A 14,293-nucleotide genomic window follows, 5' to 3' on the forward strand; every position below is an offset into this window, starting at 1 on the left:
TGTGATTTTGTTACCAATGTAAAGAAAAGGTTAAAGCGGGCATTCAGGCCGTCAGTTTTTATATACTGTACATATCTTCATTTTCCAAACCCTGCGACGGTTCCTGCCCGATTTTACAGGCATTGTCATTCAGGGGTAGATGTATCAAGGCTTGGAGAGGGATGAAGCAGAGAGATAAAGTACCAATCATTCATACTGTACCACATTCACATTGCATTGCTGGGTCAGACCCCAGATCTGTGGAATTGTGGGCCAGATGAATCAAGCTTCAAAAAGTGATAAACAACCGGCCATCCAGATCCTAACTGCCATGTTACGGACTGGTTTAACAAATGGCAGGTAGGAGCTGATTGGCCGGTTGTTATCACTATTTTATCACTTTTTAAAGCTTGATACATCTGGCCCTCAGTTCATGGCTAAGGTTGACAGGGTCAGAAGGTCAAACGCACACAATGGTCGGCAATGGGAAGGTCAACAGTCAAAAGGTCGACATGAGTCTTTCACGTTTTCCCCCCCGAAATTGTACACAGTGTACTGCGTCCCCTGGCATGGCTTGCAGCGCTCGTCGTGCTTTGCTTCACTCGGCACACTATCATTCGCCCTCCACGCCCTAGTGGATGGTAGGGCATGAAATACCGCCTTTCGACCGTCTCCGGTGGCTCCTAGTCCGGTTGCTTGGCAACCAGGGACGCGATGCGGCCTCTAGCCGAAGCTGCTGGGGTTTCCCGGCAACGGAGGATGCCAGCAGGGGGTAGCGGTGGAAGTTTTCATCTCCGCTCTGGCGTTGCTGGGCAGCATGCAGGACGCTGGGCTTCCTAAGGGAATGGCCTCAATAACCTTTTTAAGGAGGCCACCCCAGATAAGCCCTGCCGGTGATAGCTTTTGTTCAGAGCTCTCTCACCTGCCAGCCCCCAACTTGTCTGCTGTTCCTGTCTGTTCCTTCCGGTCATCGCACGTTCTCCTAGGTTTCGCAAGTTTCTCCATGGGGACCTGGTTATACTTCTGTTTAGCCCTCCTGGGCGCTTTTGCTTTGTGGTATTTTTCATTGTAGCGGTCTCAGGTTGCCGCTGGTTTTGCGCAATTGTTGCCGTCTCGGTAGTCACCTGGTTATGGCTTATTCTGTGTTTGTTCTGTTTGTGGTGTCCTTTTGTTATGCAACTCGGTCACTTGTGGTTCGGCGACTAGGTCGCTGGCGCACTTAGCTGCATTAGCTATTTCGCCAAGTTGCCATTTACTTATTTTTCCCAGTTAGGTTCATTAGTTAGTTTTCCTCTTGTTGCATACGTAGGACCTGGTGGCACCGGCCTGGAGCCGGACCTAATTCGACCCGACAAACGTATCTATTATAGGTGAAGCCTTAGTTCTGCAGAGTAAGACTTGCCATGGCCGTCCTAAACAGCGGTCCCGGTGGTGGGTTACCACCCAAAAACCGTAACAATGTGGACCTTTTGACTGTTGAACTTCCCATTATCAAACTAATGCAAGTGTCCACCTTCCAACCCTGTCAACCTTAGCCATGTGTCGACCTAAGCCCTGGCGACCTTTAGTGGTCAACGTGATGTATTTCGCCCTTCATAGGGTCGACCTAATGACCGTATCCTGTTTAAACCATTTAATAATATCTCTAAATATGTCTTATTTACCAAGAATGTGACCCAATTATCATGGTTGGTAATTTAAAAGTAAATTTAATAAAATAAATTCTCTGTTTAAAAATAATAATAATAATAATAATAATAATAATGTTCAGGGTCTATAAAATCAGATACACTTTTTTTTAACTATAAAATGAAAGAAGTTATGGTACTTGTGTATTTTGGCGGCGCCCATCGCATCGCATACCATAAGGCATACGATGGTATGCGATGCGACGTGATATCGCGCAATGCTGTACAATGTCATACAATTTTAAAATTGTATGACATTGTACATGGCATACAATCCCATACAATGCGATGCGACGCAATTAAACATTGTATAAGCACCCTAATGGGTGCTTGCAATGTGAAATGCACCCCCACGCCACCCCCCCCCCCTATAAGCGTGAACCCGAAGCGTGGCGAGCGCAGCGAGCCCGCAAGGGCCGGCGGTACGCGTCCTCCGACCTTTTCATACCCCCACTATCCATGTCGGCGTGGAGTTGAGAATAGAAAGTGTGGCGAGCGCAGCGAGCCACCGAGCCCGAAGCGTGGCGAGCGCACGCGTATACCTGTGAAGCCCGCGAGGGGACTCCGATACCTGTGAAGGTATCCGTGTCCCCTCGCTGCGCTCGCCACGCTTCGGGCTCGGTGGCTCGCTGCGCTCGCCACACTTTCTATTCTCAACTCCACGCCGACGTGGATAGTGGGGGTATGAAAAGGTCGGAGGACGCGTACCGCCGCCCCTAGCGGGCTTGCTGCGCTCGCCACGCTTCGGGTTCACGTTTATAGTGGGGGGGGGGGGGTGGCGTGGGGGTGCATTTCACATTGTAAGATCCCTTTATGGTGCTTATATGATCTTTCATCGCATAGGGGGCAAAAATCGCATTGCATGCCATGCGATGCGACGCAATGAAAACATCGCGTGATGCACATCGGGGGCGCCGCTATAATACACAAGTACCGAAGTTATAAACACGTCCATTTGAGTGTTACATCTGCTTTTAAAAAATCACCCTAAGTATTTTGACTATGAAAGTTTTTTATTTTTCTTGCAAAAAGTAAGCTGATAGCAAATGGTTCCAATTTGTTCTTATTGCTTTAATTATGGTAGTTTTTCAATGCCCTGACGGCGAATTATCCGCACATAGAAGTGCCAGTAACTCACCATCATGGTATTTAATGAATCCGTGCCTGTTCCCTGTAGCGAGGTTCACTCGCCATCTGCCTCCTCGTCTGTTCCCTGAGGCGAGGTGGCATCAGCGAGTTAGGCCATTAAAATTGCGAGGCTCACCACAAAATGCGGTGGACTGGCTGCATTTACCACAAAACCCACCGAGTAAAGGGATCCTTCACGGCGAGGGTGGCTTATTTCCGGCAAGGAAAACCCAACGTCACTGTACAAACCCCCTCGTCAGTGACATTGAATACCGCTAAAAGGATATATACTGTAGAAATGTTTTTAGTTTTATGGATACAGGCTGAATTGTGGCACCTGTTACCATGTTTTACACCTGTAAGCTCTGGCCAGTGATCCCCACATTAAACCTAAATACAGGGGGTGCCTCTGACATGGCTTCAGTGGTGGTGGTGTCTTCTTTTTGGACACTGCACCACAGAGTCAGCATTGATAAATAGTCCATAGTTGTCCATACATGCTGGGCAATATCTCCCCGTGTGTATGGACCTTAAGCTATCTTACAATAGAAAATGAAAGGAAAATGAAAATGTGACTAACAAAAAACATAAATTAATGGAAACATAAAAGCAGAGATAGTTTTGTTTGTAGATGAAACTGCTTTGTTCCTTAAGCCAATTTGTGTGTTGAGAACATCTCTGGACACTGTGTATAGTACAGTTATTACGTATTTCTCAGTATTATCTATCAGTAACTGATGTTTGTATTTACCAGCAGAATAGGGCCAAGTCTCTCTGTGTCTTCAAGCACCAAACAAACAGGATATGATTAATATCCCGGTGGGTGCGATGCCATCAGTCTGAATACCAATGGCAGCATCCTGAATTGCAGCCACAAGCCAGGTGTTGGGAATCCCAACATCAATGAATCCTGACTGCTGGTGGTGGGTTAGTGTTAGGTGGAGAAGGAGGAAGGCTAGGTTTCGGAACTAGTCTGGGACATAGGGTTTGGCTGTAGGAGGTGGGGTTAGGGTTAGGCTGTGGGAAGGTTTGATTAGTGATAGGCACTTATAAGATGGGGTTAGGCTGCAGGGCAAGAGGTTTTGGTGTATGCCCCTAGTTAGGAGGGTTAGGGCATGGCACTAGCAGATAGGGTTAAGATAAGCCTCTGCAGGGTGGGAGGGTTAGACAAGAGGGAAGGATATGGGAGGGCACATACTAACTGGACCCCTGTTAGGATTCCCTGCATCAGGATGTCGGCGTTGGATTTCTGACCACCGACATCTCCATCTCTATGTATACCAAAATCTCCCTACTACAATGTACCTGCACAAATATGGGATGGGGCATTCATCTGTGCTGTTCTGGGTACACTGAGCGGACAATGATTCTCATTGTAGCCTGGATAATGAAGACACTGGGCATAAATAGTGAAAAAAAAATGGCTTTGCTTGGCTGATATCTTAATAGAACACGAAAGCATGGAAGAAACATGCATATAAAAGGTATCTGTAACACACCAGATATTAAAAAGAAAGAAGCAAATACACACATATAAAGGTATCTTTATAGAAACAAATGTGATGTAAAGGTTTCTTTGTTCCTCATATAGGAGGTTATTCTGGTTGGTGCGTAAATTTCCGAATTCTTTCGGAGCGGACCGCACGCCACGCTGTGCGGACATTGTAAGAAGAAACGCCCACAGGTCCTCCGCATACGGACGGACTCGCTCTCTAAGAAGTAGGTGTGTTTACGGACAACATCCAAACCGTGCGTGTGCGGTGGCCACACAAAGATTCGTCACGGTCTTACAGCGTCAGAACGGACGTGAAGCTGCACGTACGCACCGATGCGGTGTATTTCCGCAAAACTCACGACTATTCTCTGAACTCATAAATCTGTCACATGACACACTTATGCAATTAGGCTACTTCATTAAAAATTGTTTGTTTGTAATTGGAATCAATTAAATCCTAATAGATACTTAAACACATTAAACACATTATTACCACTTTACATTAACCCTTACATCATGTGAAGTGCTATTCATTCATTGTTACCCCTTTACCTCGGTTTTATGTATGCATATTATGTAATAATTGCACCTAAAATGCAATATTCTACAATGTGCTAATTATTACTAACACATTATAATGCAAACTTACCAACAGTTATAAACACAGTGTAAGAGATAAAATAAGAAAAATGAAATGTAATTAAAATAGAGAGATAGTGTTAGTGAGTGAAAGAAAAATATGCTAAGTGTTAGTAGAATGTAAGGGCATGACGCACTAAAGCCACCCAGCTCAACCACTCCAGGGGCACTGCACCCCACACCACCGTTACCCTAAATTGGGTCTACGATTAACCAGCAAGAAGCCACATGATAATGGCTCCTTATTTGTTATCTATTTAAACTAAGAGCTACCTACCTTGGAGCAACCCCAGACTACTCCATGTGGCATATCAGGACCCACATCTCCTCCTAATGTGGGCTCCCTTCTGCCTCTAACAACAGACATACAGATGGTAGATGCTCAATAGTTCAGTAATACCACTCAGGTGCATGCAAGGGAGGGGTTAATACTGAGTAAGTAAACCAAGAAATTGTTTACCCCAGCAGTCTAAACCTAACTCACCTAGCTGTACCCAATTCCTTCAGACTGGCTGCCTCTGTGCCGATTTTGTGACCACAACCCACCACATTTCAAAGGCCCTATAGACTTCCTCTTCTGTGCACATTCCCTCTACCATAATGTCTTTTCCACCCTGCAGCTGTACAGGGGGCACAAGCAACTGCACAGAGCATTTCTTCCTTAGCAAATGACCCAATCTGGGTCCCGCTGACCCAGGCCCAGGTCCCACTGACCCAGGCCCAGGGTCCCACTGATAAGCCCAGGCCCAGGTAATTAGTAGCGGCACCAACAACTATCTTGCCTTGGGGCTTCTAATATGAACTTGTTCCTGCTATTGCACCTACATGAAAATGTCTGAGACGGATGATATCAGAAATGATGCAGAAAAGTGAAGGGTTCTAGAGCAGTGGCTGGGATGTCGCTAGTGGTGCACGCACCAATGGTGCATTCAGTGAGCGTGTTTTTAGGATTATTTACATAAACGAGAGCCAGCCGGAAACCCACCCAAGCACAAGGTGGACATAAGAACTCCACACAGATGGTCCATGGCATAGAACTTATGACCTCAGTGCTGTGAGGCACAACTATGCCACCATGCTGTCCAATAAGAGTTGGTAGCAAATCCAGGTAGAAATTGCCATGATTTTGGTTACGGGAGCAAATTTAAAACATAGGACTGGGGTATGAAGGGCCCACCGGGAGAATGCAATGGGGAAGGCTGATGTTTAAGGGGTGTGGCCAAGCACCAGAGGGGGTGTGGCTAGCCCACACACACATACACACACACACACACACACACACACACACACACACACACACACATACACTTAGCTAATCGTTAGGTGAATGTTTATATAGAAGATAACTTAGCCCCTATGTTAATCAGTGGACCTGCTCCACCACTAACAATGCATCTTTCAATCACACAGTCTGGGACATGACTCCTTTAGGATGGAGCGTGACCCTCAGGCAGTGAGGCCAACTGGGGACTTCACCTGTACCTCTGTGGGCCAGCCTGATACTGTTTACAGATGTAAGGAGGGACCTATGGCCCTTTACTGCTGGCTTCACCAACATGTGACGTTACTTTGAGGAGGCGGGGCTGCCATGGCCTGGAAACAGAGATGCTTTATAGGCGGCAAGGAGCATGGCCGGAGCTTCCAAGGACCAATCCGGCCAACGCTTTATAAGCTCTGTACATGCTGCAGGGCTCAGTACTAGGGGCCCTGCAAGCTAAATGAAGTTGCCATGGGGTAGTTATAGGGATTTATTTACCCAGATGGGATGTTGCTAAGGGCAACCAATCAGATTATATGCATTCTCTTCTAAAATGTGCTAAGGGATGATTCTAGCTGACTGGTAAGCTGCGAAGGTTGCAGTTTACCAAGTTCCAGAGTGGCCACCCCGCCGAAAAACTGCCCCATCCTCCCCCGCCAACACATCCCCTCGCAGGTGCCCGCAGCAGGAGAAATCATTCAATGGTAGCATCGAATGATTTCACCGGGGCTTGCAAATATAAATCAGTGGAGACTGACTTATATTTGAGTATTCCCGGAACGAAGACAAATTGGGTGGCTGACATCATGTGACATCAACCGCCCACCCCCGGCACATTTAGTCCTGCCTGCATTTACATGGGACCCCCCAGCGTTATCATGGGGATGCCATGAAACACTAGGTGGTCCCATGCCGCCACCATCCTGTCCCACCCCCTCCCTCCCTCCTCGCTGCGACAGTGTAAATCGCCGAAGCCGTCCGCAGTCGTGGAAACACAAACCCCGACCATCGGTCAGGGACCGATATCGGTTCATTGCAAATTAAGCAGAATCGAAGTAGATTTTGATTGGTTGCCCATAGCAACATCCTATCTGAATTAGAGCTCCCATCTTAGTTAATAAACCCCAATGTGTTTATGTGACAGCGCCATATGTTATATAATTATTATGACTGTTGTATAACGTTTGTCTAGCCAGTCACGCTGTAGGTGGATTTATACTAAACATCGTACTAACTTGTGCACATCTCCGAAGCCATGACAAAAGTAAATATTAGTATAACAAATCCTCCCCTGGCCGTGTGAAATGATGGGAGTAATGGTAATCCGTTTATATAACTTATCCCCAGAGATCACGACATTAGCACTTGCGAAATGCTCCACTGTATCTGCTCTCTGATGCTTGCACTGTAATTAGCTAATGGCCGTCCCTGCAGGATTACTGAACACATCGCCGCTTCCATCCTTACACAGTGCAACATCCCCCTCCCCCTGACATGTCCCTTATACTGTATGCCCATGCTAGCGCTGCCAGGACGTCTTATATAGATGTTGTTCCTATGGTGCGCTCATTGTGTAAAATACTCTAGTACATCAATTTATAGAAAGAATGATGAGGACTTTTGTTGAGTGTCTTGGAATTGCTAAACACCCGGGGTTCTATTGCAAGTCCACCAAACCCGGCGAATGCTCCGGCCGCCTGCCTCCGCCCCCTCGCAGTGTGTCCCCCTCAGTGGCGTAACTAAGTTTTGGGCGCCCCCCCCCGCCACCGCCGCCGCCCCGCCAAGCACCCCCAATCCCCCGCCGCCCATGCAAACCCCCCCCCCCCAATCCCCTGCAGCCTTACCTATCGCACTGGTCCCGGCGGCTCCGTTCTTCTTCTGCTGAGGACCACCACAAAATGGCCGCCCCCATACAGCAGACAGTTTCAGAGAACTATAACTATAACCCCGGCGCCCCCACATGCACAGCGCCCCCCCCCCGCGGTGGCGGGGGCTGCGGTGCTATAGTTACGCCGCTGGTCCCCCTACACACAAGCTGTGAAAGGATGTTTAACATAAACATCCATTTGCATGCTGCGGGAAACACCCACATGGAAAGATGCGGAAGGTGCATGCATATAAAAGGGTCTTTCAAGTCACTTACATATGCGTGCACGCTGGGACGGAAATGGGCGGGTAACTGACATCCGGTGATGTTAGCTGACCACCCGCCCGCCCCCCGCCCTTCTCCACCGAAAATCGCACATTTTGACCTGACGATTTTCGGTCACACTTCAATTCGCATCCAGATCTTTTCCCATTATAAAATAGACAACTCGCAAATGTAATAGGAACAGTAAAACTTTATTATGCACACAGTAATTTTACACATATACGTTGTCTCCGTCTGTACCCTGCAGCAGCTCACCATGCGCTGACTGCTAGGTGAGCCGGCTGCCTCCGTTGTAATGATAGCGGAAAATCACGCTGTCAGAGTGGTACAGAAGCACTCTGCCCTGATTGGCTGTAGGCATCTCCATGGAGACGCCTACAGCCAATCAGGGCTGAGAGCATCTATATCTCCGCTGTGATTACAGCGGAGGCAGCCGGCTCACCCCGCGGTCAGTGCAGGGTGAGCTGCTGCAGGGGACAGATGGGGACAATCCTGGAGCCTGGATATGTGAGTATAGGTGTGTATATTAAAGTTTTACTGTTCTCTGTGTCTGTGGTGTTTTTTTTTTACATTCTTTTTACAGGTGGACTACAAGTCCAAGGGGGTCCATTAATGCCCGGTATGCTGGATCTTGTGGTTCACCAAGTCCCAGCATGCAGGGGAGGCCTGCTGGGGCTTGTAGTTCACCTCTAAAAAGCAATGTTTTTTATTTGCATGTATCAGCCCGGCGTCCACCGGGCAGGGACGCTGGGGACAGCCCTGGGCTTTAACTCTGGAAGGCTGAAGCCTGGGGGGAACCCCTTTATTGCGGGGGTCCCCACTCCCTCAGGGGGATGCGGTCATCTATTAGAATGAACTTAGGTCTACAGTGATTAGGTCGACCCCACTAGGTCGACTGGCAGGAAGGTCGACCTGACTTAAGGTCGACATGAGCCAAGGTCGACATGACTTAAGGTCGAATTTGCATAAAGGTCGACATGAGGAAGGTCGACTGGTCATAAGGTCGACATGGGTTTTTTTTACTGTTTTTTGAGCCGACATGTGCCGACAGGCGGTATTTCATGCCCTACCATCCACTAGGGCGTGGAGGAGGTTATTAAAGCTGTGGCGAGCAAAGCGAGCCACCGTGCCCGAAGCATCGCGAGCGAAGCGAGCATTGCGAGGGTCCGATTCTCATTGCCAACTGTGTCCATGTCGACATTCGGATAAAAAAAAACAGCGAAAAACCCATGTCGACCTTATGACCAGTCGACCTTCCTCATGTCGACCTTTATGCAAATTCGACCTTAAGTCAGGTCGACCTTAAGTCAGGTCGACCTTCCTGCCAGTCGACCTAGTGGGGTCGACCTAATGACTGTAGACCTAAGTTCATTCTGACACATTTTTGGAACCAGGACAGGTCCAAGAGTCTGAGGCTGGTCCCAGAAGGGATGCGGTCATTCGTCAGACTGCATTTAGGTCTACAGTCATTAGGTCGACCCCACTAGGTCGACTGGCAGGAAGGTCGACCTGACTTAAGGTCGACATGGGCCAAGGTCGACATGACTTAAGGTCGAATTTGCATAAAGGTCGACACAAGGAAGGTCGACTGGTCATAAGGTCGACATGGGTTTTTCACTGTTTTTTGAGCCGACATGTGCCGACAGGCGGTATTTCATGCCCTACCATCCACTAGGGCGTGGTGGGAGAATAAAATAGTGTGCCGAGCGCAGCGAGGCACCGTGCCGGAAGCATCGCGAGCGAAGCGAGCGATGCGAGGGTCCGATTCTCATTGCCAACTGTGTCCATGTCGACTGTGTCGACATTCGGATCAAAAAACAGTGAAAAACCCATGTCGACCTTATGACCAGTCGACCTTCCTCATGTCGACCTTTATGCAAATTCGACCTTAAGTCATGTCGACCTTGGCCCATGTCTACCTTAAGTCAGGTCGACCTTCCTGCCAGTCGACCTAGTGGGGTCGACCTAATGACTGTAGACCTAAATGCAGTCTGACGAATGATCCCATTCCTTTCAGAAATACGGGGGACCTCTACGCCTTTTGTCCCCTGTATTTTTGGAACCAGATCCGGCTCAATGAGCTCGGGGCTGGTTATGCTCAGGAAGGGGGACCCCACGCCATTATTTTAAACTAAATACTGCACACTTTCATGTCTAAAAATTGCACATGTCTAAAAACCACGCTTTTTCCTTACTAAAAATCACACTAAATCAAATGCGAGTTCCGACTTTGTCTAAAAAATGCACCCTATTACATTTGCGGGTTTTTCACAAAATGTGCACATTTTTTAGCATGCGATTTGGTGCGATTTTAAAACATGGCAAAAAATCGTACCCTATTACATTTCACCCAAGGTCTGATTCTGTCGATAAATGTGGGATATTCCTGCAGAAGGCCCCGGTTCCCATAAATTTTGGGGGAAAAGAAAATGAACCAGACAAGCCCTGTATATTAAACATACAAAATACTGACGCAAATATCTCATCATAGCTATTACCAAGTTATATTTCACAATATTCTTCTATACTGTAATTCTTAAATTTGATCAAGCACCAAAAAGTCTAATAATCATTATATGGACAGTTCTCATTTCTAAACACATTCTATAAAATCTGGCATTTTTTAAAACATCCCTAGAGAATGGTACCGCCAGGTAATGTAACGTAGGCAAAATCGTACCTCGTATTGAATACCATTTATTATAATAGAATCATCTAATTAAAACATCCAAAGCATCCAAAATGCGTGGAATAAAATGATAGCCTACAGCACAACATAAAGCCAACATATTCTAATATCACAAATACATCAACAAATAAAATGCTCCTAAAGGTGCAATCACACAAGACCAGCATTTATCAACCACTGTGCCGTGGCACACTAGTGTGACTTGAGCTGTTCTCATGTGAGCCACCAGAACTAGAGGTGTCCACACTAGTTTACAGCTACCACCAACGGTTCAACTATTATTCACTGGTGTCTTGTTTTTATGTAAGGGCCAATGTATTTTATTTTTGTTACCTGTGGGGACCAGTGTGATTGTTTTTTCATATGAGGGCCAATGTTTTTTTTCCTGTGGGTCCAATGTGTCTTTCCCTGTGAGGGTCGGATGGTTTGTCTTGGGGTATGGCATAACCCTCCGACAGTTGGGATTCCGATGTCGAAATCCCAACTGTCAGGAGCCCGACAGGGGGGCAAGCACATTCAGGCCCTTGCTGGCTCGCTGTGTTTGCCACCTATTCTATTGTCCCTCTATAGGGGTTGTGGAGCCCCACGAGGGAAAATAGCCCATGTAAGTTGGGATTCCGACTGTCGGGCTCCTGACAGTTGAGATTCCGATGTTGGTGAAATGACCATTGGAATCCCGACTGTCGGTGAGTAATCTGGCACCCGTGCCTTGGCAATTAAAAATCTTGTTTGGTTTTTCTGCGAGTTGATAAAGGTTGAAAATCAGGTTAAAAATCACATCATTTTTAGTTGCATGCTCCCGCGGGTCATCAGCGTAATCTGTACATGCAAGATGGCGGAGGATATTGCTAGCAAGAGCTAAACTGTGTAATGCGGCACCTGCTCCCCCCCTCCCCCGCCGTCACTCGCTGCACCCAACATTGGCAAGTGTGTTTGCTACCCCGCCGAGTGCCGTCGCTCCCATTTTTGCGATGGATACACATTGTGTACACAGTTTACGAGCTACACCAATAGGTAAACCAACAAGTTGCTCCTTTCTCATCACTGAAATAATCTTTTTTTTTTTTTTTTAGCAATGTTATAAATTATAATATTATCCATCTAGTTGTTATTATGATGAATATTTAATTTGCCGTAAAAGTTTGTTGAGGGTTTCCCAGATTTCTCTTACCCAAGCGTCAGCAGTTTCCACAGTACACAAAGCCGGATTAGAGTGCAGTCTAACTAATTTATTGCACAAACATACTGGGTTTTATATCCATTTTAAGAGAACACAACTTCACCAATAATAGCTGCTTTTAGCAAAGTACAAATAATTGTTCATAAACTACTCACAGACACAGCGGAACATTTATTAAGTCGAGGTCAGTAAGTCATTTATCAATGGGGAGGATTTAAAAAAATAGAAATCTTTGCACTCAGATGGTAAATCAAATCTAACCCAACTGCCCCCGTGTCATGTCTTTGTCTCTGTTTTTTGTCAAAGAAAAGCCAGACTTGTACTCAAGGCCTAAGTAGCTCTCAAGCTATTTCTCTCCATGAAAATATGTTCTGCGTTTACATTTGTTTTTCACTTTTACTGCAATGTATGTATTAGGTATTACCAAAGTGGCTTCTGTTTGTGTCCGAGTTACAGACGTTTTAGATAAAGAATGTTTGACTGAACAGGACTAAGATTTTGTTAAAGGTTTATTAAAACTAACAGCCACCATATACAAAATATATTTCAAGGCAAATGAGCTATTTCGGATTTATCGCCATTGCATTCAAGCTTTTGAAACTTAAGTTGCTGTCATCATCGTATTAATAAAAAAAAAAAGAGGACGATGATGTGAAATTTGTATCATGTATTTGTATCATCATCATCATCATCATCATCCCTGCCATTCTAGATTTCATTGGGTTAATAGGTTTACCTACATAAAAGCAATTTTGCAAACATAATGACTTATACACTAAATGATTTGTTGTGCAATAAATACATATTTCAGTTTTGTCTAACCTGGGAATCGGTAGCAATGATTAATGTTGCTATTCCTGTTTGATTATGAGGATTTGTTTTCTATGTTAATCCAGGGTTGCCGACCCTCTCGGAATTCCCGGGAGTCTCCCGAAAATCGGGTCCTCCTCCCGGCCCCCCGGAAGGGTGGGCAATCCTCCCGGAATCTAGGGGACCCCCCTGAGCCCCCCGAATCGCGGCATTTAAATGCCGCAATCCGCGGGTCTCAGAGGAGGGGGCGGGGCTAAAATGGCACAATCGCGTCATTTTAGCCCCGCCCCCTCCATAGAGATCAGTCATTTTTTCCTGTTTCCCGTAATGGGGGCGGGGCTTAATGACGTCACAGTCAAGCCCCGCCCCCGATCGGGTAAGGAAAGTCTCCTCTCCGGGCTTCTCCCGGAGAGGAGCATTTATAAGTCGGCAACCCTGTGTTAATCACTTGTATTTGGGGACCATGACGCGGACATCTAGAAACAATTCTAACTAAGGTACTTCATACTGATGCCACATGCCTCTTTGTGCTGAGTATTGTTTGCTGCTCCTGCTCTAGAAACAGCATATGCAAGTACGGGTGATGCAGGGTCTTATGCATTTCAAGTACCCCTCTACTTGCAATTGAAGATCCGTAACTGGGCTGTAACTCTTGTCGGGGAAGATAAGAAATGGCTTGACCATGCATTTGCCAGAATGTAGAGTTGTCCGTAAGCCCAAATGTTCCTGTTTCTAGGTGTAACATTTATACCAGTATAGATTGATGGGTATGGGTCATTGGGTCGACCCTATTTAGGGCATAATGCACTGAGTCGGCCACCAAAGGACGACAGGCCTAAGGTTGACACCTGAAATAGGTTGTCATGGCTAAGGCAGACAGGGTTAGAAGGTCAACACAAGCATTAGGTCGACAATGGGTAGGTCGACAGTCAAAAGGTCAATATGAGTTTTTCGTGTTCTTTGTCCAGACACAGTCATCATGGACACCATCTAAGTGTCCCGTGTCCCCTCGCATGGGTCGCTGCGCTCACCATTCTTCCACCACACCCTAGTGGATGGCATGAAATACCGCCTGTTGGCACGTCAACTCAAAAAAATGTGAAAAACTCATTGTTGACCTAATGTATGTGTCGACTTCTGACCCTGTCAACCTTAGCCATGTTGACCTAATTCAAGTGTCGAGCTAAGGCCTGTGGACTTTCAGTGGTTGACCTAAAGCATGTCAACGACCGTATCCCATATTGATGATGGGGGGCTTGTGCTCAGCAGAGAAAT

The sequence above is a fragment of the Crinia signifera genome, chromosome 7 (genome assembly GCF_055691185.1).
Source record: "Crinia signifera chromosome 7, ASM5569118v1, whole genome shotgun sequence".
Taxonomy (NCBI): domain Eukaryota; kingdom Metazoa; phylum Chordata; class Amphibia; order Anura; family Myobatrachidae; genus Crinia; species Crinia signifera.